This window comes from Passer domesticus, chromosome 1 (assembly GCF_036417665.1).
Source record: "Passer domesticus isolate bPasDom1 chromosome 1, bPasDom1.hap1, whole genome shotgun sequence".
In the NCBI taxonomy this organism is placed as follows: domain Eukaryota; kingdom Metazoa; phylum Chordata; class Aves; order Passeriformes; family Passeridae; genus Passer; species Passer domesticus.
This window is the reverse complement of record NC_087474.1, coordinates 154,718,396-154,743,089: the sequence shown is the minus strand read 5'-3', so window position 1 is coordinate 154,743,089 and position 24,694 is coordinate 154,718,396. Positions and strand designations below refer to the sequence as shown.

General features: G+C 44.9%; 1 long non-coding RNA gene across 1 annotated transcript; it reads left to right on the top strand.

The window, feature by feature from the left end:
* Positions 1 to 6,754: 6,754 nt before the first annotated feature.
* Positions 6,755 to 14,395, top strand: LOC135285587 (uncharacterized). The gene is made up of 2 exons (XR_010350395.1): positions 6,755 to 8,257; positions 8,787 to 14,395. It is a non-coding gene; the product is annotated as an uncharacterized LOC135285587 (long non-coding RNA).
* The last annotated feature ends 10,299 nt before the right edge of the window (positions 14,396 to 24,694 follow it).

Genomic DNA, 24,694 nt, shown 5'->3' with positions numbered 1-24,694 from the left:
CCATGGGGAGAGGCTCACTGTGCCCCTCATCACAAGGATCACTGCCGAGAGAAGCTGCTGGCTCTGTTTCTTTGTCTTGCAGCGCGGGACGCAATGCACACTCTGGCTCGCTGTCCCCATCTGCTGCAGCATCTCTTTCAGGGAGCTCCTCTTCCTCCCACTTTGCCAGTAACTCGTCAACACGAGCGTCCCAGCATGGCATGTCCTTGCTGTTAAAGAGAGACCAGAGCTCTGCAAACAGATCAGGAGGCACCAGCTGTGAGTAGTTTTCGGTCTCTCCTGGGCAGTCACTGGTCAAGGTGCAGAGGTTGTATGACATCAAGGTACTTTCTTCATGGAGTGTGGACAGGATGTCTTCCTCCAACTCCTCCAGCTCCTCTGCCTTGATGTGTTGAACAGACTTCAAAACATCCTTACTGTCTGTGCTGTGGGTGCCTTGCTCTGCTGGCCAACGAGTACCCCTCTCCTCACAGGTGCCTCCAGATGAAGACAAAGCAGAGAAGCCTGAGGTTTCCTCAGCCTCGGAGGTAGGGAAAAGCTCACTGGGCTCATCGTCCCAGGGTTCGCCAGCCAAAGGAGAAGCCACAGCCTCTGCTCTTTCCTCTTTCAATGGGGCAAGTGACATGCCCCATGTGTCACTGTCTGCATCTTCTGAAGAATTGGTGTTTAGAAAGTCTTTGTCCTCCCATTTCTCCTCTGGCTCCTTTAGAGATGGGTCCCTGGGATATGAGTGGTCCGAGCCAGAGCACGGCTCTGCAATCTGGCTATGAGACAGGAGCTCAGAGAAGTTTCCCAGTTCTCCTGTGAAGCCTTCAGGCAAGCCGGGAGTGCTGGGCAACACCTGGGGCTCTGCATCTGCCTCTTGGCAGAGACTTGAATTCTCCTGGGCAAGGTCTCTAAACATGCCTCCAGATGTTTTGCCACTCTGCGCTTCCTGCAACTCAGAGAGCTCCTCTGTCTTGATATTCCCCAGGTGCTTCCAGGCAGGCTGGGTCCCTGTGTGGAGCTGCAAGCCACTTGAATGTCGCAGAGGTGGCAGGTGATGGCCATGCCTTGCAGCTGACCTTCGCCAGAGTCTTTCATCTGTTCTACCCAGGGAAGGTGTTTCCTGGGACCTGTCAGCAGCCATAGAGCCCCATAGAGATGGTGGCACAAGGTCTCGGTAGCAGCTGGCCACGATGCCCCTGGACTGAGCTCTGGGTCTTCTCCCAGAGGCTTCTGGGGCTGCTGGCAGAGGGGGCAGCTTGAGCCTTGCCGAGGTTGCTCTTGGCTTTTCCAGGCTGAGCTGCCACGGAGGTGTCACTTTCAATGGAGGGCCGTAGAGGGGCGGCAAGTCTGACACGGACAATCTTGGTGTCCGTTTGACTGTGCCACTGAGGGGCACTGAGTGCCCTCCCTCCAGGCTGTCCTCCTGAGATCCGAGTCCTGTTGGTCTTGATGAGTTGACCAGTCTGGGGACTGGTCTGTCTCCGTAGAGGGAAGTGACAGTCACCCATGTGACCTCTGCTGCTGTCTGCGGCACCCTCTGGGGCACCTGTGGGAAGCAGGGGGAGGCAAGAGATGGAGGCAGTTCTGTGGGCACACTGTCCCCCTCATAGCATCAAACTCTGTTCTGGCCCCAAGGGCAGTGCTGGCCACAGCAGCCAGGCTGGGCTAGGTTCCCAGCTCCCTGTCTCTAGGTCATTCCTTCACCCATGCCGTCCTGGCTCTCACTCTTTCCCAGAGCAAAATCTGGAGCCAGGCCTGGCTGTCGGTATCTCTACCCTGCCCTTCCCCAGGCCCCACCGCAGCCTTTCCCTACATTCCCATCCCTCACCTGTTGCCACTTGGACAGCAGTGGCTGCCCCTCACGGGAGTGCATGCTTGGGTTCGCCTCGTGTCTCTTTGACATCTTGGCAGTGCTTTGACAAACACTCGGCCAAGATCACTCGGGAGAGCTGCTTCCTTCTGAGGAGCTGCTGCCTCCTGAGAAAACTGCTGCCTCCTCAGAGAGCTGCTCTCCTGAGAGTGACAACACAAGGGGGTTTGGCCCTACAAGAGCCCTCTGGGTCACCGCACAGACCTGCGTCACAATGGCCTTTGGGAACAATGTAACAGTGGGTCTCAAAGGCCTGGTGGGCACGGCCACCCTCTGTCATGGTCACAAAGGCCTTTTTTTGGCCTTTGACCCTTGAATTTGCCTACACTTGTTCCCATCCCCAATAGCCTGCATCTCTCCCTTGTCCCATCATGTGTTCCTCCCTTAAACATCCCCAAGGAAGCCCTGTGTCTTGACAAACTAATTTTCCTGCCCAGCCCACCATGTGTCCCACCCTTTGGCTCCCACCTCATGGAGAAAGAGAATCAGGAAAGCAAAAGCTCCCTTAGAACTTCACCTGGCCACTACGGTAAAAGACAATAAAAATTGTTTGTTTAAGAAGATAAATGACAAAGGAATGCCATGGACAATCTCTTTTACTTATAGAAAGCAGGACTGGTTAGGATCACAAAGGATGAGGAAAAGACTGAGGAACTGAATGCCTTCTTTGCCCCAGTCTTCAATAGTCAGACTGCTCATGCAGATGACAAGCAACCCCCAGAGCCAGCAGGCAGGATCAGGAAGCAGACTCAAGGCCCTGCAATCCAGGAGGAAGTAGTAACTCACTTGCACAGCCACCAAGACACTGACAAGTCTCTGGGGCTGGCCAGGAGTCTCCCAGGTGTGCTCAGGGAGCCAGCAGAAGAGCTCACTAAGCAGCTCTCTGTATTTTATAATCAATCCTGGCCAGTCAGGGAGGTCCCAGATGACTGGCGGTGGCAGGGTGACACCCAGGCCCAAGCAGGACCACAGGGAGGATGCAGAGAACTGCAGGCCTGTCAGCCTGACCTGAGGGCCCGGCAAGGTTCTGGAGCAGATCGTTACGAGGAGGATAACAAGGCCCAGAGAAGACAACTGAGGAATCAGACCCAGCCATCCTTAGTTTAGCAAATGCAGGACCCACCTGAGCAACATGATGTCCTTTAATGAGTCGGTGACCCGCCTTAGACTGAGGGAGAAGTGGTGCATGGAGTCTCCCTGGACCAAAGCAAAGCCTTTGACGCTGTCTCCAAAAGCACAGTCTTGAAAAAGCTATGAGCCCAGGGCTTGGGAAGGTGCCCTCTTTGCTGGGTTAAGAACTGTTTGGCCTGGGCCCCAGAGTATGGTGGTGAGTGGTGCACTTCCAGGTGGTGTTCAGTCACTAGTATTGTCCTCGGCCTCAGACCTGTTTATTATCTGTCCTGCTGATGTGGCCAAGGACATGGTGTGTACCATCAGCTGTAATTTTCATACAGCACTAAGGTGGGTTGAAGTATCAGTGTGCTGGAAGCTTGGAAGCTCTTTGGGAGAATATGGACAGGCTAGATCAATGGTGCCAGGCCAGCAGGATGAGGCTCAGGGAGACCAAGGACTGGTTCCTGCCCTTGTGTCCCATCAATGCCCTGCAGTGCTCCAGGCTGGGGACAGAGGTGCTGGAAAGTTTCCCAGCAGGAAAGATGTTGTCTCTGCGGGCTTACAACAGCCATACAGGAGCCAGTGTGTGTCTACATGGGCAAGAAGGACAGTGGCATCCTGGCCATCTCTGTCAGTATTAGTGTGGCTAGCAGGACCAAGACAGTCAGTATCCCTCTGTGCTGGGCACTTGGGGTTACAACACTTGGGTTGTGTGCAGATGTGTGTCCCTGTTAAGCTGCCATTAGGGAGAGATGCCTATGTGCGAATTAAGGTGCCAACAAGGCCATGTTCCAAAGTCAACGACAGTGATTTGATTTAATAATAAAAATGAAGTAGAGAGCTAGAAAGGAATAGAAAAGAGAAGGATGAGAAAGAGAGAGGCTGAAGAATGAGGGGGAAGGAGGGAGTGGGGATGAAGACATCAAGAAGTGGACAGACACCATGCTTGGCTCCAGCAGCATCCTGTTGGTCGTTCCTCAGCCTGGGCTTCTCAGTGGTGATGGGTCCCAGTGGCTCCTGTGGAGGTGGAGGTGGGGCCCCCGGATCAGTCTTCAAGGTTTGACCCATTTCTCCAGTCCAGGTTATGGGGATCCAAGGAGGCATTCAGCTACGCGCCAGATGAATAGAGGATGGGCGTGCCTTACTTTGACAGCAATGCTGATGTCCAAGGAGCATTTCTCACCCCCTGATATAGTCTGAGCACAGGGTGGGAATGTGTCCCCACACTGCGGCCAGAGCCTAACCTTAGCTTCTCTGGGATTCAACAAGGCAGCGCTGCCACCCCTCCTTAGCTGGCTCTCCTTGACCAGGCTGCCTTGTAGCTGCCATGTTGGGGTGGCGGGCTGGGGTCAGCATCAGGATCTGCCTGTGCCTAGTGGTTGTCTTGGGCTCTATCCATCCAAGCATCTGCCCATCGATCTGTCCATCCATCGGTGCACCCACTACAAGCCTCCCTGTGCCCTTGTCTCTGGGGCCTGTGAGGCCCGAGGGTGAGCAGCCATCTCTTGGGATGTGCTGTGGTTGAGTTCGAGGGGCCGAGGATGAGAGAAGCGATGAGAATCTGGACTCCATGTTTCAGAAGGCTGGTGTATTATATTATGATATTTTATTGTATTAAAATACTCTACTAAAACTATACTAAAAAGAATAGAAAGAAGAGATCCTTCAGAAGGCTAGAAGGGAAAGGAATGGAATGAATAACAAATCATGTGACAGCTCACTGCCTCGACACAGTTGGCTGCGATTGGTCATCAAGTGGAAACCATCCACATGGACCAATTGAAGATGTACCTGTTGCATTCCACAGCCGCAGATAGTTCTTGTTTATATTTCTTTCCAGAAGCTCCTCGGCTTCTCAGGAGAAAATCATGGCAAAAGGATTTTTCAGAAAATATCATGGCAAAAATGCGCCTGGAGCTGGCAGCTGGGCTCAGTCCTCTGGCTGTCCTCTGAGGCAGCTGAAGGAGAAAAGCCGCCTCACTGCCCGCCGGGCCCTCTTCACGATGGATCGCCATTGCCGTGGGGCTGGGGACTGTGGATGAGCGGTCATCTTATCAGTGTGGGAAGGAACATAGCATGCCTTGGTCTGGCAAGGCACTGGGCAAGTCCCTGCCAGCACCACAGCCCCACTGGGATTTTCCTGGGCAAGTCTGGCCTGGGAACAGCCAGCCTCCATGCATGCTGCATCAGGCTCCTCTGTGGGATTGAAAGGCAAGGTGCAAGAAGACATCTTTAGGTCATTGGGCAATTCCATGGGGAGAGGCTCACTGTGCCCATCACCACAAGGATCACTGTCCAGGGGAGAAGCTGCTGGCTCTGTTTCTTTGTCTTGCAGTGTGAGACATGATGCCCATTCTGGCTCGCTGTCCCCATCTCCTGCAGCGTCTCTTTCAGGGAGCTCCTCTTCCTCCCACTTTGCCAGTAACTCGTCAACACAAGTGTCCCAGCATGGCATGTCCTTGTTGTTAAAGAGAGACCAGAGCTCTGCAAACAGATCAGGAGGCACCAGCTGTGAGTAGTTTTCAGTCTCTCCTGGGCAGTCACTGGTCAAGGTGCAAAGGCCGTATGACATCAAGGTACTTTCTTCATGGAGGGAGGACAGGATGTCTTCCTCCAACTCCTCCAGCTCCTCTGCCTTGATGTGTTGAACAGGCTTCATAGCATCCTTACTGTCTGTGCCGTGGGTGCCTTGCTCTGCTGGCCAACGAGTTCCCCTCTCCTCACAGGTGCCTCCAGATGAAGACAAAGCTGAGAAGCCTGAGGTTTCCTCAGCCTTGGAGGTGGGGAAAAGCTCACTGGGCTCATCGTCCCAGGGTTCGCCAGCCAAAGGAGAAGCCACAGCCTCTGCCCTTTTCTCTTTCAATGGGGCAAGTGACACATTCCATGTGTCGCTGTCTGCATCTTCTGAAGAATCAGTGTTTGGAAATTTTTCCTCCACCAACTTCTCCTCTGGCTCCTTTAGAGATGGGTCCCTGGGACATGAGTTGTCTGAGCCAGAGCACGGCTCTGCAATCAGGCCAGGAGACAGGAGCTCAGAGAAGTTTCCCAGTTCTCCTGTGAAGCCTTCAGGCAAGCCGGGAGTGCTGGGCAACACCTGGGGCTCTGCATCTGCCTCTTGACAGAGACTTGAATGCTCCTGCATCCAGGTGGACTTGATGACGGTGTCTTCACTCAGGCACAGAACAAGGCCTCTAAACATGCCTCCAGATGTTTTGCCACCATGCACTTCCTGCACCTCAGAGAGCTCCTCTGTCTTAGTGTGCCCCTGGTGCTTCCAGGCAGGCTGCGTTCCTGTGCGGAGCGGCAAGCCACCCACACGTCGCAGGGGTGGCAGGCGTTGGCCATGCCTTGCAGCTGACCATTGCCAGGCTCTTTCATCTGTGCTACCCAGGGAAGGTGTTTCTTGGGACCTGTCAGCAGCCATAGAGTCCCATAGAGATGGTGACACAAGCTCTTGGTAGCAGCTGGCCACAAGACCCCCGGACTGAGCTCTGGGTCTTCTCCCAGAGGCTTCTGGGGCTGCTGGCAGAGGGGGCAGCTTGAGCCTTGCTGAGGTTGCTCTTGGCTTTTCCAGGCTGAGCTGCCACGGAGGTGTCACTTTCAATGGAGGGCCATGGAGGGGCGGCAAGTCTGACACGGACAATCTTGGTGTCCGTTTGACTGTGCCACTGAGGGGCACTGAGTGCCCTCCCTCCAGGCTGTCCTCCTGTGTTCCCTGTCCTGTGTGTCTCAATGAGTTGACCAGTCTGGGGACTGGTCTGTCTCCATAGAGGGGAGTGACAGTCACCCATGTGACCTCCGCTGCTGTCTGCGGCACCCTCTGGGGCACCTGCGGGAAGCAGGGGGAGGCAAGAGATGGAGGCAGTTCTGTGGGCACACTGTCCCGCCTCAGAGCATCAAGCCCAGCTCTGAACCCAAGGGCAGTGCTGGCCACAGCAGCCAGGCCAGGCTGTGTTCCCAGCTACACTCACTGTCTCTGGGTCATTCCTTCACCCAGGATGTCCTGGCACCAGCTCTTTCCCAGAGCAAAATCTGGAGCCAAGCCTGGCTGTTGATATCTCCACCCAGCCCTTCTCCAGGCCCCACTGCAGTCTTTCCCTCCATTCCCATCCCTCACCTGTTGCCACTTGGACAGCAGCGGCTGCCCCTCACAGGATTGGTAGTGGGCGTTCGCCTCACGTCTCTTTGACATCTTGGCAGTGCTCTAATCAGCACTGGCCAAGTGCACCTGGGAGAGCTGCTTCCTTCTGAGGAGTTGTTGCCTCGCGAGAGAACTGCTGCCTCCTCAGAGAGCTGCTCTCCTGGGAGTGGCAACATGAGGTGTTTGGCCAGATAAGCGGCCTCCAGGTCACCACACGAACCCATGTCACAATGGTCTCTGGGCACGATACAACCCTGGGTCACAATGGCCTGTTAGGCACAGCCACCCCTTGTCATGGAGAGACATGGAGACCCCCCCTCGGTCACAAAAGCCTTTTTTTTTGGCGTTTGACCCTCAACTTCACCTTCATTTGTTCCTCTCGCAATGGCCTCCATTTTTCCCTTGTCCCGTAATGTGTTCTTCCCCTAAACATCCCCAAAGAACCCCTGTGCCTTGCCAAACAACTTTTCCCACCCAGCCCACCATGTGTCCCACCCCTTGGCTCTCGGGGCCCAGCAAGATTCTGGAGCAGATCATGTGAGGGGGATCACAAGGCCCAGAGAGGATAGCTGAGGGATCAGTCCCCACCAGCATGGGTTTAGGAAAGGCAGGTCCTACCTGAGCAACATTATGTTCTTTGACAAGTGGCTGACCCACTTCCAGGCCGAAGGAGAAGCTGTGCATGGAATCTCCCTGGACCAAAGCAAAGCCTTTGACTCTGTCTCCAACAGCAGAGTCTTGAAAAAGCCACTAGCCTAGGACTTGGGAAGGTGCACTCTTTACTGGGTTAAGAACTGTTGGGACGAGGCCCAGAGTGTTGTGCTGAATTGTGCAACATCCAGGTATCTTCCGGTCAGTAGGGGTGTCCCCTGGGCTCACTCCTGTTTATTATCTGTCCTGGTGATGTGGCCAAGGGCATTGAGTGTACCCTCAGTTGTAAATTTCTGACAACACCAAGATGGGTCAGAGTGTCAGCTGGAAGCCAGGAAGGCTCTTTGGGAGAATGCGGACAGGATCAATGGGGCAGGGCCAGCAGGATGAAGTACAGGAAGACCAAGGACTGGGTCTTGCTCTCATGTCATAACAATCCCCTGCATAACTCCAGACTGGGGGCAGAATGGCTGGAAAGCTTCCCGGAAGAAAAGGTTGGCAAGGGCTGAACACAAACTAGCATGTCCAGGTGGACAAGAAGGCCAATGTCTTTCTACCTGTATCAGGGATGGTTTTATGATTGCCCTCTAGTATCCTTCAGTATCAGAGGGTTCAGAATAAAATCCTGAAAATCTTATGTTTAATTTGAAAGTCATTTGGCATTGTTCCACACTGATAAATTATCAGACATCCATGAATCATCAGACATCCCTGATAAGATCCCTGAACCTATCATTTAGGAGTTATCTTACTAAACAGCCTGCAGTCACCTCTGCAAGACCAAATTTTTACCTAAGCATGATCTTCTAGAAACTACTTGGCACATCATTTCTGCTTGTAAACAATAAATACAATACTACTCAAAGAAGTAAGCTCTTAAATTGGTAATAAGTGTTTGCAGTTTCACACTTAAATCTTTCTAAGACTGAATATGTCATTCACACTAGAAAAGCCATCTAAGTCTCCTGGGGACTGAGTGATATACATGCAAAACAATTTATGGTTGGTTTTGTTCTTTTCCAGAAGGCTTCAATTTGCTACTTCTCCTGGGAAGAAAAAAAGATTTCAAAGGCACAAAAAATGTGTGGACGCCCATCTCTTATTGACATCTTTGAAAGTCACAATTTAAGTAGGATGATTTACTTAATAGACATATTTTACTTGATTCTTTACCAATCAGTTTCATTAAGTCCTTAAAAACATTTTTCCTCTTACAGTAATTCTGACCAAAAAAAAAAATGCCAGGACATTTCAGTCACTACCTCTCAAAACACTGCCGCTGCACAAATGTAAGATCCACTGTTTTCAGCCATTATTACAGAACACAAAAAATTTATTTTTATAAGGTTGCTAGGCAGTTAAACCACCTTGAAAGAAATGAACTATTTGTGTGCAAGCATGTACAACAAAGTTATTGATGGAATACTAAATAAAAAAGGAATACGTGAGAGCTAAATCCAGAGATATTTACTGGTGCTGTACTATTATATTCCAGCAACACTGACATTTCAGTCTGCAGTTTCCAACAGCCACTGCAATATAATTTAAGCCCCAAAATCAAAACTGTCAGTGCTTTTGGACCTGTGAGATGGAGGAATAGTTTATTTTAAAGCTGCATTTTTCTTTCCACCAACTTTCTATGTCTCACAAGAACACAGAAAGTTTCACGCACATTTCCTCCTGGAAAATGACTATTTCACTGTCTTTGATACAAAACTGTAGAACCACAAGAGCTATTTGGGCATAAAGAGACATTTAGAATTCATAGAATGGCTTTGGTTGGAAGGGACATTAAGATCATCAAGTTCCAACCCCTGAAGCTCATCAGTTGCATCTGTTCCAAATTCTTGTGCAAAGCATGGCCAGTTTTGAAGCAGGATATGACCTGGAAGCACCAGAAGTTTAGAAGGGTTTAAAATCACATGAGCATTGTCTGTTACAAATCTTGCAAGTCCCATAATTTTTTTTCCACTTTTGACATACTGACTTTTTCCTCCTGTCTGTGCAGAGTCTATGGGAATGTTCATTCTGGGCAAAGCAAGCAGGAGAAGGTTTTGCCATCAATGCTGTATCTCAGCCCCAAATTTATATACATTTACCTAAGAAGTGTTAAAAAAATCCCCTTTCCCCAAGCCAATGAGTTCTCACAGTTCTTTTTTAGAACTTGAGCTAAGGAACCATTGTTGATATATAGTATAAGATTTGAAAATAAATCTATTAAAATTTGGCTGAAAGGCAAATGGAGGGCTACATTGAATACAAGAGGAATTTTTATGCAAAAAAATTTTAAAAATGGAAAATAGAGGAAGTTTAATTTTTAGTATTGTTGTGACTTTTCAAATGAAAATTTTTTACTGAAAACCAAAAGTTGAAAAAAGTTCAATATCAATTTTTGAAGCCAAATAAAACTTTAATTCCTAATTAATAATGTCCATTAACAAGATTCACAATAAAAACAGGGCCCAAGGTGTGGGGCCAATCTAGAATGCAAGCTTTGGGAATTTTGTCTCTTAATGTATCCTCAAGTCATGTTTATAGATTTTTAGGTCCTCAGCTGGTTTAATGTTTCAAGGAATTCTATGTAAAAAAGCATGATGATAATCCCATGAAGATAGTTCTACCTTTTACTCTTGTTATTTAAAGAAAACTTTTAAAAGTGAGGGAAGCAATGAACAATTTATTTGGGGTCTTTTAAATAACCCCAGGAGTTGACAGTGTGAATCTTTTAAAGGGAAAACATCAGCTCATGCAAGATGCAGGTTAAAATGAACAAAAACTTGGCAGCAGCTTGAGCTCAAAGTGCTGCATATACGTTTTCTGGATACACTGAGCAGATAAACCCAGCTCCTGCAGAAATGAATAGGAGCTGGCACATAAGTACCTGCAAGAATCCACACCGCTGCCCGTGATAAAACATCTGGTTTATCATCGGCAGCAGAACCAGTAGAATTAAGTGGTTAATACTTCAAAGTATACAAAATGTAACTGTAAATTCAACAGAGCTTTCTGCTGGAGACCATGTAAGGACACCATAATAACAGCAAATTGATTCCCCTAAACCTTTGCTTTGCATTTGCTGTAAGACAGGATTTTCAGTAAACCACTCCAGCTATCCTCTGTGTTAATAATAACTACCTCACTGGCTGTTGAATGAGCCACACTTACAGACACAAGGAGAAAAAAAATAAAAGAAAAAAAAATGCTGCAGACATGAAGGAATTCCTTGTTGGAGCTCCCATTTGTTGCAGCTTTATAAAGATATAGAACTTGGGTCAATTTAATTCAGCAGATCCATATAGTGACTTAATACTATTGTTTTTCTCCTTTACAGCCTGATGAGATATAAGTAATTGAAAAACTACTCCATTAAAACCAAGTAAATGCATTTCCTCCAGGCTTTACTCTTTCCTCTCTCTAAAATGACCCTGACTGGTTTCAGTCTCATGGGAGAATTAACTGTGCAGGTGTTATAAAGCTCATTGCACCAGACACTGTCACTACTGTGGTTAATGAGAAGTTGTTCTTTTTGTACAATCCCCTCCCATAAGGAGGGTATGTCGCTTGCATAATAGCTCCAGACCCACAGGAAACCTGTGACAATGTCTCTTCCCAAAGGCAACAAGCACAAGGATCATCCACACCAGCTGCCTGACAGAGTTCAAACAGTTTGGACTTATGCTCCCAGACATATGTTGTGATTTTTGGGGTTGTCCCGTGCAGAGCCAGGAGAATTGTTGTGTTTGATGGTCCCTGTAGGTCCCATCTAACTCAGAATGTTTTATGGTTCCATCTAGGGTTCCATCTGAGCCCCAACACTTGCATACATACACAGTACATGCACATCCATACAGTGTTTTCCTCCTACCAGCTGCCTTTGCACACATGCTTCTGTCCATCTTCCACAGGGATTTGCAAAGACAAAGACTGCAGGTTTTGGGTTTTTTTTTTTTACTTTTATGGCACTTCTTAGCCACTCTTCTCTATTTGAAAAGACTACTGCCTTAATAATGGTACAATTGGAATTTTATGCTGGCAGATAATTTCCATTTTCCAGGTCTTGCTGGTCACTTCCGAGCCATTCCTACAGCACTCAGTTCCTTGATGAGCTATGAGTGGAGCAGTTGCGATCTAGCTTGTAACTGTGATCCAAGCTGCAGCATTTCTGAGGTTTTACATATTTCACACAAATATTGATAGATGTAAAAATAAAATCAAAAAAGCTGAACTGTAAGCTTCATATTTCATGAGGTTTTTCTTCTAGTTATAAAACCATTTACCTGCATATGAAAGGAGGTAAATTCCTCTACTCTGAAATGGTCTTCTTTGGGTCTCAAAATCCCTAAATGCATTAGATAGAAGATTGGAAAAAAAAAAAAAAAAAAGGCAGGAATCTCAAACTTTGCTGCAAAATATTGCCCTAAGGTAAAACTGATCCACTCTGCTGTCACAGAAGACAGGACAGGTCAGATGCTAATTCCCCAGATATGAGAAAGATAGAGATTTCTGTGACAACATTCACAACATGCTCAGTTTTGTCTTCCTATAGGTTATTATTTCTCTTTATGTCATGCAGTACAATCTCTTTTTAAAATGGGGTTCCTACATCATGCACAATCTGCTCCATTGGGGGTAAGACCACCAGAGATCATTATATGCATTCTCTGGTCCATCACTGCAGTCAAAAGGTAAGGCACAGCAGGATGAGAGGGAGGAGACCTTTTCTGTACCTCTGCCAGCTGTAATAAAATGTGATCTGTCTATCCTTACTCCTGGTGATAACAAGGTGCTTGTAGATCTTCATCTTTTCACTTTCTGCTGCAGAGCTGTAAATCAGGAGAGGTGCAGGGCTTGACTCTTTCTACCCCCCTGTCTTGCCTGTTCTGTAATTCAGATCAATCACTTAAAGTGTCCATAGAACCAGTTAGCTGCTCCAGATGCTGCCAAAGCAAATGAGTCATAGGCAAAATTAGGGACATTTGGTCACAGGTATGTATGATGAGCATGACCCCATATGGTGTGGGATGTCCTTTGGGTCAGTTGTCCCAGCTGCATCCCCTCCTTGTGCACTCCCAGCCTCCTCTCTGGTGGGGTGGGGTGAGCAGAGGAAAGTCTTTGGCTTTGCTCAGCAGTAACAAAAACATTCCTGTGCTATCAGCAATGTTTTGGTCACACAACTGAAACATAGCCCATCCCAGCTGCAATGAAGAACATTAAGTCTCTCCCATCCAAAACCAGTGCACCTGGCCACATGTGTTTTGAAGTCATTAGTTCAAATAGACAAACACTTATTTAGAATAAAAGTACCGTGCCTGGGATGGAGAAGCAATGCAGGAGCTGTGCACTGGCCCCTCTGTCACAAGTTTTCTGCAGGCATATTAATTCAGTTTGTAAAACAGACATCAAGCAGCCATAAATGCAAGCAAAGCAGTAAATTCCTTTTTTTCATATATAAAGGGAGGAGCTTTGTGAAAATAACTCTGTGTACCTGCTGTCCCCTGTCTCTCCTCAAGCTTTAAACTTCAAACAGACTATTTGGACTTCCTCAGATCAGTCGGGACTATGAATTTCAGGTGGGGTAAATAAAATACATTTAATTGCAATATTTTCTTTTTAAAGGATTTACCAGCTTTCTTTAGATGACACACAATGGGTCAGCTCCTGGAAAGAACCCTGTTACCCTTTCATTTATGACCCAGATTTGCTGACAAAATCAGCATTGACAAAGAAATAGGTATTTTGTATATCCACAGATGTGAGAATCAAGACTCAATTCCAATTAGATTTATTTTCTTCTCTCTTTTCATCACACCTGGCAGACTGAGAACACTGACTGAAGCCAACTTTTAGAAAGGTAAGGAAAATAGTTGGCTTTGTCACACTCACCAGTCAACCAATGTTCCATGCTATCTATTAATGCTAATCTGGCATGTCCATCCCCAGATGTGAATTTCTGAAAATTCATAGATCCTGGTAGTGCTTCCTTCATATTTCTCAGCTAAGCTGCTGGAAATACATGCCATAAATTAAATTGCAGTGGATACTAGGCCAGGACTTTGGGAGTTTGCTCAGGTCTATCAGAATATTTATGAAGCACAAAGATGTTCAATAGTTCTCAGGGTTTATATATATTACCACTGAGTCCAACATTCTGGATTCAAGCATAAGCATGGGATGTGTTTTCCCACAGCCAAGAGATAATGATTCCAACTGGAAACATGAAATCTGCTCACAGAGCCAGATGCTCAGCTGCAGTAAAGTAAGGTCTCTCAGAATGACAGAGTTATGCTGTTCTGTATTTCAGAACTTTAATGTTTGTTAGTATAACATGATAACAGCAAGTGTCTCTGGGCAGCTGGCATAAATTATTGTAGTTTCAACCTTCATAGAATCTGTCTTATGATGTAGTTTTTCTCTTACTCACTGTACAAATGCACTGCAACTGAACAGAGGTAAACAGGAGTTTATCCTGGTTCCCATTTTGCCGGTGATATAACTTTCCTCTCACAAACCTTCCTCTCACACTCTGGGTAACTGATATAGCTAGAAGTAGCATTGGAAGCAGAAAATCTGTTTATTGTCTAGTTCCAGGAAGAGTTTGCAAAGCCAGCAACATTAAAAAAAAATAATTTAAAAGCAACAAGAAAAGAAACCACCGCAGATTTTAACTTGTAAACTGAACACATCTCATATGTAATTAGGGAATGAAAATAAATTAACTTTATAACCTAAGGGTGACATTCTTAAAGATTATAAATCTTTAATCTTTAAGCCTGAGATTGCTTAAAAGATGAAGACTATCCCAGAATAGTATGAATCCACAAAGGTGTGCGTTTTACGTGGTGATGAAATTAATGTTACACTCTGACTTCCTGAATACCATCCACTTGCTTACATTTTCTTCAATATAATAAGAAATTACAAGCCCTGAGCAAATTATTACTCTCTGATGATTATGAATTAGCTGACCACAGGCCACAGAGAAAGGCAGCACGTTCTAGCAAGACCACAAGGTCTTTTAGTCAACAGAAGTGTCATAATGTTCTGATCTGTAGCTGGACATTTCTGCTAGCTTAGGAGTCAGGTGTTTCATCTTTCCAAAATAGAAATGTTTGCCTAAGGAAATAAAGAGGACACCTCTTCCTACATTTAGCAAGCAATGTTATTTGCTGGAGGCTAACCATGCAATCAGAGCTTTTTTTCTCTTCTGCTGACTGACATAATAATACTTTCTAATGCAGAAAATACTAAGTATTAGTATACTAAGCCCATTTCAAGTATAATGGAGCATGGACTAAATCAAATACTGAGTGTTCCACCATATAAATTCCTGTCTGCTTCCAGGAAACAAGTAAGGAGCTGACAACATTTCCGTGAATCACTGCAGGGAATGCAAGACAGCAGCACCAACATCTCCAAAGGAGAAAGAAGTATCTCCATTCTCCCCTCCTTTTTACTGCTTCTTCTCACTGCTTCTTCTTAAGGCTTCTACCACTTACACCTTGAACATCCAAACCAGCCCTTTCCCTACAAAACCTTCCCTCCAGAATTTGGAAGTGACCAAAAAAAATAAAACCATAGTCTGAAGCAGCCCTGCAGGTTTTAGCCCACTCGGAGGACTAAAACCTACCCCCTCTCCATCTACTTATATTTGACTAATCTCAGTTAATTAATGTGTTTCTGTGTCTTGCAGGCCAGGCTGCAGGAGCTGACACAGCCCATGCCTGTGTGGGAGGGATTGTTGAGGATCTGAGCAGGGCTGGGCCAGGCTGGGCTGTCAGACCCAGCACATCAAAGGCCCATCTGAAAAACCTTCCCAAGAGACATTGGAGAACAAACACAGGGCAAAGAGGGAAAACAGATTTTCCTTTGGCATTGCCTTTTGCAGGGATTTCTTGACCTTCTATAGGGAATTTAAGTATAAATTAGTCTCCTTACTTGAGGGAAATGTGGGAATGCTTGAAACAGTGTGCATTGCAAAGGTGGGGAGTAAGACTGTGAGCACTGTTCTTTCAGAAGAAAACCTTGAGAACCCCCTCATGGCCTAGGAGATGTGAAGTGGGCTGGATACGCCTCCTCCTTCCTAATTCTTCCAGACAGAGTGGAGGAGAGATTACATTTACTGTGTGGCTGCTCTAAAAGTGTGGGACACTGAGATGCCCTTAAGATGTCACAAGTTGACTGTGTGGCATATTGTGGGCAGATGCATGGAAAAGATGAATCAGTTCCACTGCAGAAGCTGTGTAATGGCAAAATAAGTTTATTGTGCTTTGCTGAGAGGCCAGAAACTTCATGAAGGCTGGATGCACTGGTTCAGGGTCAGTGTCTAGCTGTTGGGGGCACAGAGTTGGCTGATATCCCAGCACGGACAGAGTGTCCTGGTATTTGCCTGTAATGTGGTGTGGAGAAATATCCCATAATGGATTCATCTCCAGGGATGTCAATATGCACAACAATGAACATGCTGCAGACATCATTGGAGGCTGGTAAAGAGCGGAATTTATTATAACAGCCACTAATTTGAAGTGGTTAAAACTTCCACCTCCCAAAAATCAGTAGTTTCCATGTGTTTTAGCAGTTGTCATCTTGTGCAGCTTTTTTAATTATAGCTTTGCACCTGGTTCTCTGGTTCTCTTTCTATTTAATCTGATTTTGCAAGGTCGTTAATGGGTCTGTCTCAGGTCAAAGACACCATTGCTTCATTTTGGGAAGCACAGGAAGTAAAAGGAAGTTGGAAAGTAGTGATGGTCAATATTTCTGCATCATTAAACTAAGCCAGAAAAGCAATGTGGTTTCTGCAGCATAATGCCAGCCTGATTTTGCCACCATTTTTAATAATCTTCCATCAGTAGTGAGAGGGCCTGAGTGCAATGACTCAATTTTACCCGTGAAGTTTTAAGTAAACCGATGCCAGGACAACAAGGATTCAGGAGAAACCATTCCTGAGTAAAAAGGCATACCAGAAGGGCCAGAAAGAAAATTAGATGGGTCTTTTCCCCCTGTTTTCTGTAACAGGTTTGAAAAACAAGTCTACATGAAGAGTAGTCTCAATGGACTTCAGGTCAAGGAGATCAGGGCACATGTTTGTCCACATGTATGTGATGCCACCGGGAACAGAAAGGGAACCCTGTGGACAGTGAGGAGCCTTTACCAAGATTGCCATGCTGCTTACTGGAAATTTCTCATGGTAATTCCTCTTCACAGAGGAGTGTTAAAGATTACGTGGAACAAAGATAGGGTTTCAAGAACCCATTCTCTAGATTTCCTGCCATCATGTAGGATGTGCCCTTCAGGTAGGACCTTATCAGGTCTCTGCCATAATGTTGGAGGGGAAAATACAACAGATTTTAAATACTTTCTACTTTCAGAGATGAGGGTGCCCTAAAGCAAGATTGTCCATCCCTTCAGCTATCAAGCTGAACTGAACCACCCTTGCCCTTGACAGAATAGGTTGCTCTTCTTAAGAAAGAGATAATATTTAAACACACCTCCTGATAAAAAAGGTTCCCACTGGCTCTCAATTACTTCCAGTCCTTCCCTTCTTCAGTGTGTTATTCCATCTCCTCTGGTCAGCTTTTGCCAGAATTAGTGGGACCACGCTCTAAGTGGGAGTAGTGAAATGAGTAAAATCAAATTAATAAGTGAAAAATGGAATTGTAACAACATTCAAATAAGAAGCAAAGTAAACTCATGAACAATGAGGATCCACTACTCACTATGGATCTCCACTGGGTCTGCAACTTTAGCTGGGGCACTCAAGAAGGAAGCCAATTTTTGATCATCTCTCCCCAAAGTAATAATAGCAACTACCTCAACCCATACCAGCTTCACACAACTTGCTCATCCTAAACCTATTGCAAAAAGACCCCAAGCTCAGTTGGAGCACTCAGTAATTCAGCTAATTAATGCTAATTTTAGTCAGTTCTTCCTGTGTATCCTAGAGAATGGAGTGACTATTCATTAGCTTGGTGTGTACTTTGAAAACAGATACAAATTAAAACTCTTTTAAAATGCAAAATGTTATTTGCCTACGTGCTGCTTTCCTTGAGCAAACAGAAGTTAAGGGCAAGGATGAAAGCAACTGCTGTACATAGGCTGCATGAGGATGAGATCTGAAATCCAGCTGCTGCAGTGTCAGTCCTGCCAGCCTGCCTGGCTGGAGCCCTGTTCCTGTCAAGGTGGCCTTGATCAACAATGTGCCAGGTACAGACTGAGTAATGCAGTGTTTTGCTATAAAATTCAGGTATTGATTGAAAACTTTTTTGTTTGATACGGTGGTACAAATCCCAAGGAACATGACAGTTCAATACAGTAGTGCCTGTGATTTCATCACTCCATATCCTGGCTCTTAGGAAAGATGAGAAGTGGCTTCTGCTGCATGGGTGGGATGTTACTTGCATTCCAGGAAAAGAGAGTAGTGATCTTAGTGTTGCTGGATTGCACTTCAAATCCTAGAAGTAAAAAACTAGTTGTCAGCTCTGTCCCCCCATGTGTGGCACAGTGAGGGTACACTTCAAATTACTTCTTAAATCAAAGCCCAAGAGTCTCACGAACTTGTATTAAACCAGATTTTAGTCAAGGCACTGGCAAAAAAGGTGACTACATAAAGGTATTCTGCTCTAACCATCAATTCTCAGGTTAGAAAAAAGGTGCTGCCAAACAACTGAAACAGCAAGAGCAAACAAGATTTTCCACAAAACCAAAGCTTGCTCCTCTTCTCATTTTTTTTTCCCAGAGAGCACACCTGATTGCAAGCAATAGCAAAGCCAGGCAAGGAAAATACATGAGCTGTAGAATCCCTGGCATGCAGCTCATGAGGTGGGTGGAAGTTTGGAAATGTGCTTGATGAGCCTCTGAGTATGGCAAGACCTATAGAAAAGGAGGGAGAAGCAGTTACCAGGGTGGGGGAACGGGGGTTTGGAGTGACAGGCTTATGTAAGAGTTACAGTGGGGATAATTTTGTTGAGGAACAGAGCAAAGCCTGGAAATGCTGGTGGCCCCTACCTGTAAAAGAGTGCAAAGAAGAAGTCACAAAGGGTAAAAAAATAACAGAATGAGATGTGATTCCTGACCTGAAAATACTCTCTCATTAAGGCTGTTGGCCCAGGAACTGAGAGTGAGTGTCTTCCCTATTCCCCTTCCATAAAGGAGAAAGCCAGCATCTCTCAGAGATTCAGGAAGCAATGGTACCAGAAACAAAAGGCTCTACCACCCAAGGAAGACATAAGTAATCTTTTCAGGTTATAAATTAAATTAAATCAAATCAATATACCTAAAAAAATTATCCAGCAAGTCCCTATGCCACAGGGAAGCAGTTCCAGTGATGCCCAGTGACTTCTTCACAGCACATGACAAAGAGGTCTTCCATTCCAGAGTGACACACTTGAGGCAAGCTCACTGCCACTTGCCTCTCTTACCACAGCCCAAAGAGGTTTTTTTTCCTGTGTACACCTGTTTGGATAGACAGCCCTTTCAATGTCAGACAAGCTTTGGGAAAGACCAACAGAGAAGCTGCCTCACATCCTGCAAGTCTCCCTTGCAGCACACATTTCTCTTCTGGAAGGACAATAAGGTGTGGCTCATATTAGGAGGCAACACATCAGAGGACATCTTTTTTTGTTTAGGTAGGGAAAATTGCCCTGTGTGAGAGCAGAAAGAAGAATCATATGTGATATAAATCCAACCCACAAAGTGTCTTCGCTCAGTGTTGTACCCAAGGTAACCATCTTTACTAAGTTTTTGCCACCAACACAACTCACAGCCTCCATCCCAGAGTGAGCTTCAGCTCAAGCTTTTTGAAAGTCTGCCAGAACTTGTTCCCACCTGTCTGTGTGTGAACATGGCACAGAGAAAGCTTCCTACGCCGTGTCCACCTGAAGTTTGCGGAAATGAAGGCTGTAGTTGGGAGTATTCTTTCACGTATCTGTATCACATATTTATGAGAAAGTGAAATCGGGAAGGTGCCATAGGTAAAATGACAATATTTAGTGTTTAAAAATTTTCTGAACTATAAATAGCTGTAAAAGGAATTGCTTGCTTTTTTTCTAATCCCCCAAGGATTAACTGATTCCTTCACACAGACTTAATCTTTGTTTAGGATTTTTTTGAAGGAAGATGGTGGAGGAAGTGATAAAGGAAATATCTTTTATCTGTCTGGTAGTTATTGGTCAGAAAAGGTAAAACATATTTTAGAATTTTCTAGGCATAAGGGACTTCATCCCATTCACACGATCTACTCTTAGATACAGCAAGTATGAAATTTTAAAAAACAAAAATATCACAACACCAGTAGAAACAATATTCACCAATTCAAAATAAAACCCTTCAGTACTGCTTAAAAATCGGATACTTAATACCACTGTAAAGCAGGAAGTCTCATTACAACATGATTCTTTTTAAAATCCTGTTTTTGTTTCTTCCCTGCTTCATATACGTGCAGTGTTTGCTTGTTTATAATGTCAAGAAGATAGAGCTCCTCAGGGAAAAGAACATGGAAAATGCACCAAATCTGGCATATCAAATCTTCCACACACATATGCATCTAGTTAGCCCTGTGGGGCAGGAATTTTCTCATGTGTGAAGGATCATGAGTTGCCTCAATACTTTGAGAGGAGGCATTCTCTGCAAGCCATTCTCTGACCATTCCTAAGGCAATAATTCAAATTATATTTTTCTCCTCACTTTTATTCATTCATCATAATTTCTGCCTTTTTTTGGTGATCATAAACCTTCTCCAAATTCACCATGTCAGTCTCAAAAGAAAACCATTCCACTCACTAATCGGAAAAGCAGAGAAGTCAGTGGGGCATTTTTTGAGGGGAAAACCCCTTCTTGATCAGCTGCCCAAAGGAACAGAATTATACAAATTTTATTTATAAAAGAGATAGTTATGTGTGAGAAAATGCAGTAGTAGGGCAAAACTAATTTGCCAGTTAGCCCCAGTCTTGTTTCTTACTCTGGATTCTACAGAGGAAAATGTACTCTCATTGAAGAAATTGCTTCTCTATGTGCAGCTAAGTGCCCTAGTGCCTCTCAGGAGAAAGGAATGTACAAGGCATGTGAAACTGATGTAAAAATGGTATTTATAGAAGCACTTTTTACTCATATCAACTTTGTGAGCCATTTAGTTTCACCACAAACCCTTTTTCACTGCCTTACTGGTAATTACCTAAGTAGCAGCAATGCTGCAAGTGTCTAGGACAGAGAGCAACAATCTACATGACTAAAACTAAGCTCAGGCATTGATCTCAGTGCCAGTTAATTCCCACTGGACAAAGGGAGACGCAAAGCTCTGGGTGAGGCTTATACCCTCTGCCTGCACCGTAGGTCACAGAGATTTCACCTATTAATAAAGGTTCCTTCAGAAGATGAAGACCAGGAATCAAGCCAAACATATGCACATGTTCTTGTCCTTCTCTCACCTATTATTTTCTTTCTATTGGGAGCCTGATATTTTCCCAAGACTGATGCCTCCCTAACTATCAACTTATCCTGGCACTCTGCTTCAACACCCTAGCAGAAATGCCTTTCTCTTCTGAGGCAGGATGATAGGATAAGGGCCATGAAATTACTGATTTAAAATGAGGAAATTTTCAAAGGTCCCATATGTCTCCCTGTCCCCATATGCCTTTCTTCCCCTGTCCTAACAGAACTAGGCCTGCATGTTCCATCAACTTCTGATTTGAAGTTGAAAAAGTTGGAGGTTTCTCTTGGAAAGAGCTTCAAGGCATTCACTGAACACATTTCAACTCCCTGAGAAGGGCAGACCAGTTCCTGAAACATCATAGAATAGTATTTAAGCTGTATCTATGGCTGACCAAGACCTGTTGGATAAATCAGATGTGATAGTAAAGATTCTTTGTATTCCCAGAGCATTTTCTGACCTTAACATTAAAACCTTGGACCATTGGAAAGGCTACCCTTATGATTGTGTCCTAATGGATTTTTTAATGTGAAGCTTCTTCTACTCTCAACCATGGTCTACCAATTCCTTTCACCTCACTTCTGCTCACTAAGCATGGCAAAGAGAGGCAGGAACACATCTGATACCACCGCCTTGATTAAGGCTCCTGATGACCAACAGCAACTCTACAAATCTATCTGACATTTCGAACATTTCTTTATTCACTGCTAACCTTCAAGAAGCTTCTTCGTTTCTGCCACAGTGCTTGTGTGTCCCTTCTCTTGCTATCCCTGTTCTTTACAGCAAGCACAGACCCAGCAATTTACCCAGTAGTGCCTGGAATTGCTCTCCACAAAAGAAGGCTGCGTTTCTCCATTGCCTAGTTTGCTTTAATCAGAGACTTCAGCGTGAAAGCCAATGTACGCCTCCCTTGAATCTTACAGAGGTGCTGGGAAACTCATTCCATTCAATTCTGTGAACATCCATTGTGGCTCAGGGCTGCGGTCAAGCATCCTTAATGAAAAGTTGTTTGTGCAATACGTTTCCTGCTGATCACGAAGAACACCTCCTTGGAAAATAAACACACTAAAATAAAAATCCCAGGAAGCTTTCAAGTTTATAGACTCTTCCATGGTAACTGAACTTTGAAAACTACAAACTCCATCTCAAAGCAGCCAGAAGACTCAAGTAAATGATGACTGAGAAGTGTCTCTGATAAGACACAACTGTTTGTGTTGAGCAGCTTGTTCATTTTTTCACTGCAGAATAGTTTCCAAGCATGGTAAAAGAAAAAAGCATTTCCATTTTACTTTCTCTCTTCTCCCATGCCTTTCAATAACCCATATCACAACTCCCTGACTCCAGAATCAGCTCTGAGTTTCTCAGAGCTGTGTCACTTTCTGCAGCACTTTCATGCACATGAGCTATTGAATGTTTTGCTTAGCCAAGGGGAAAGGATGTGATACACACTCATCTGAGTGTACTCACTTTGAGTTTCATTGAAAGGGAAACATTATCATATGTGCAGTGACAAGCAGAAATCTTCTTCAGACCTTTACAAGCCTTGCAATTTGCCTGGGGTGCCAGTGCTAGAATAGCTTTCTGTCACGACATCCTCAGGAAAATGCAGCACAATGATGCATAGGGACCATGGATTTTGGCAATCAGGTCATGTTAAAAAGTGGAATCTCTAGCCCCCTTTCTCTGGTCAAACTTTGTTCTTTCTTAACTCTCAGGTTTAATGAGAATACATCCTTTTGTCTTCAAGTGTATCTGAGTTACCAGAGGCGTTCTGAAAGCACAAGAGGAAGTTCTTCTAATGAAACAATTTCAAAACTTGAGTCACAAGTTTCAAAATACACTAAAAAGTGGTGTTCTAAAGCTTAAAACAAGGGCTGTGTGTCAGAAAGTTCATAAACTTTTGTTCCAAGGTCTCCATTGTGAAATATTGCCTGGAGACTGGAAAGACTCATCCTCTCCTATAAATATCTCCTCTAAACTGCCAGTACTAAGGATATACATAAAAGGATAAATGCTCCTGGGTACTTTAGACAATAGTCCTGCATCAGAAAAAGCTGGTCAAAATGAGCAGTAATAGCTTTAACAACTGGTTTTCCTAGTCCAGGCTTCATAGCTGGTTTGCCAGATATAGAATCATTTCTAAATTCTTCTCTTAAATGATGCAAAATTTTTCATGAAGAGAAAAGGAGGAAGAAACTTTGAGAATAATATTACCACTAAAAAGCACAGAAGGGCCTGTGAGAAGCCTGGCCATTGAGAGCTGGACTGCATGGAGTAGAAATTGCTGCTGCACATGGGCAAGTGGAGACATCGCTACCTTTGCATCCAGTTGTGTACCCATAGCTCTGATGGGACTGAGCATGTTTCACTCCTCACCATCTTACCAAGGGCTCTGTCTTCAGTACCTGCTTTTCTTGCTGCTAGGAAAAAAGTTTCCTTCCACAGACGTCTTTCAAACTTTTTTGGATTGGACTTTGGTCTTAATTTGCACTTTCTCAGAAGGGTATATGTTATTACTTGAGTGGTTGGGATAAGGTCTTGGAGTCTTTTTTGTTTAGGTTTCCTGTTGGTTTTATTTATAATTTTATACTCCTTAGTTTTTAGCTATTTAAAATTCTGCTGTAAACTCCCTTTGTTCTTCATTGTTGCCAACAAAAAGAACTTGAATGTCGACCAGAAACACTGCAGGCATTGCTTGGCTTGCTTGACTCCTTGCATGGTTTGGTTTGAAGGGAGGAAGGGAACAGTTGGACTGCAATTACCAAACTCTGGCAAGTTTTGTGTTTTGCTTTCCTCAACTCCTGAAATGTAACTTCTGAGAGAAATAATTTAGCTGAGAGCTTTAGATCTGTAGAGCTCTTTTACTCCAAACACAATTCTCAGTATTTAATAGATTGGGTGGGGTTCGATCTGCAGAGAACTAATTGAAGGAGCTGCAAATACAGACATTCAACCCTGATTAATTAGAAGAGCAAAAAAGAACACTCTAATTCCATTTCCAAATCAAACCAGTTGTACCACAATTATCTCAAGTACCTCAGAGATGGTTGAGTTCACATTTAGCCCCTCCCTCCCTTTCCTCAGGGAGGAATGGATAGCCTTGTGCACAAGGAGAATCAAAATGCTTTGAGCTCTTTATTTGCTGAGTTCTTTGTCTCCCCCAGGAATACAGTATTTTAAAAAGATGTCATTTATATTTTGCAGTTTTCAAAGGTGCTTCGTATACATGTTCAATAGTGTTCAGCTCATGTAGAGTTCTAATTTCCCTGGAAATCTACCCACTTTTTAAAATAGCTAGTAAGAAGTAGCTCTGCAAATCTGATTTTGATAGGCGTTTTGAAGATGGGATGCCTCAGAAGTCCATATAATAATTTCTGCCTTCCTCAGCTTTCCAAATGATCAGGGTAACAGCATGTATGGGACCTTCAAAGCTAGAAAACCTGGTTTTTCCCTGTAACTAGAAAAGGTCTCCTCTCCTGGAGATTCATCTTGCTCCTTGAACAATTCCCAT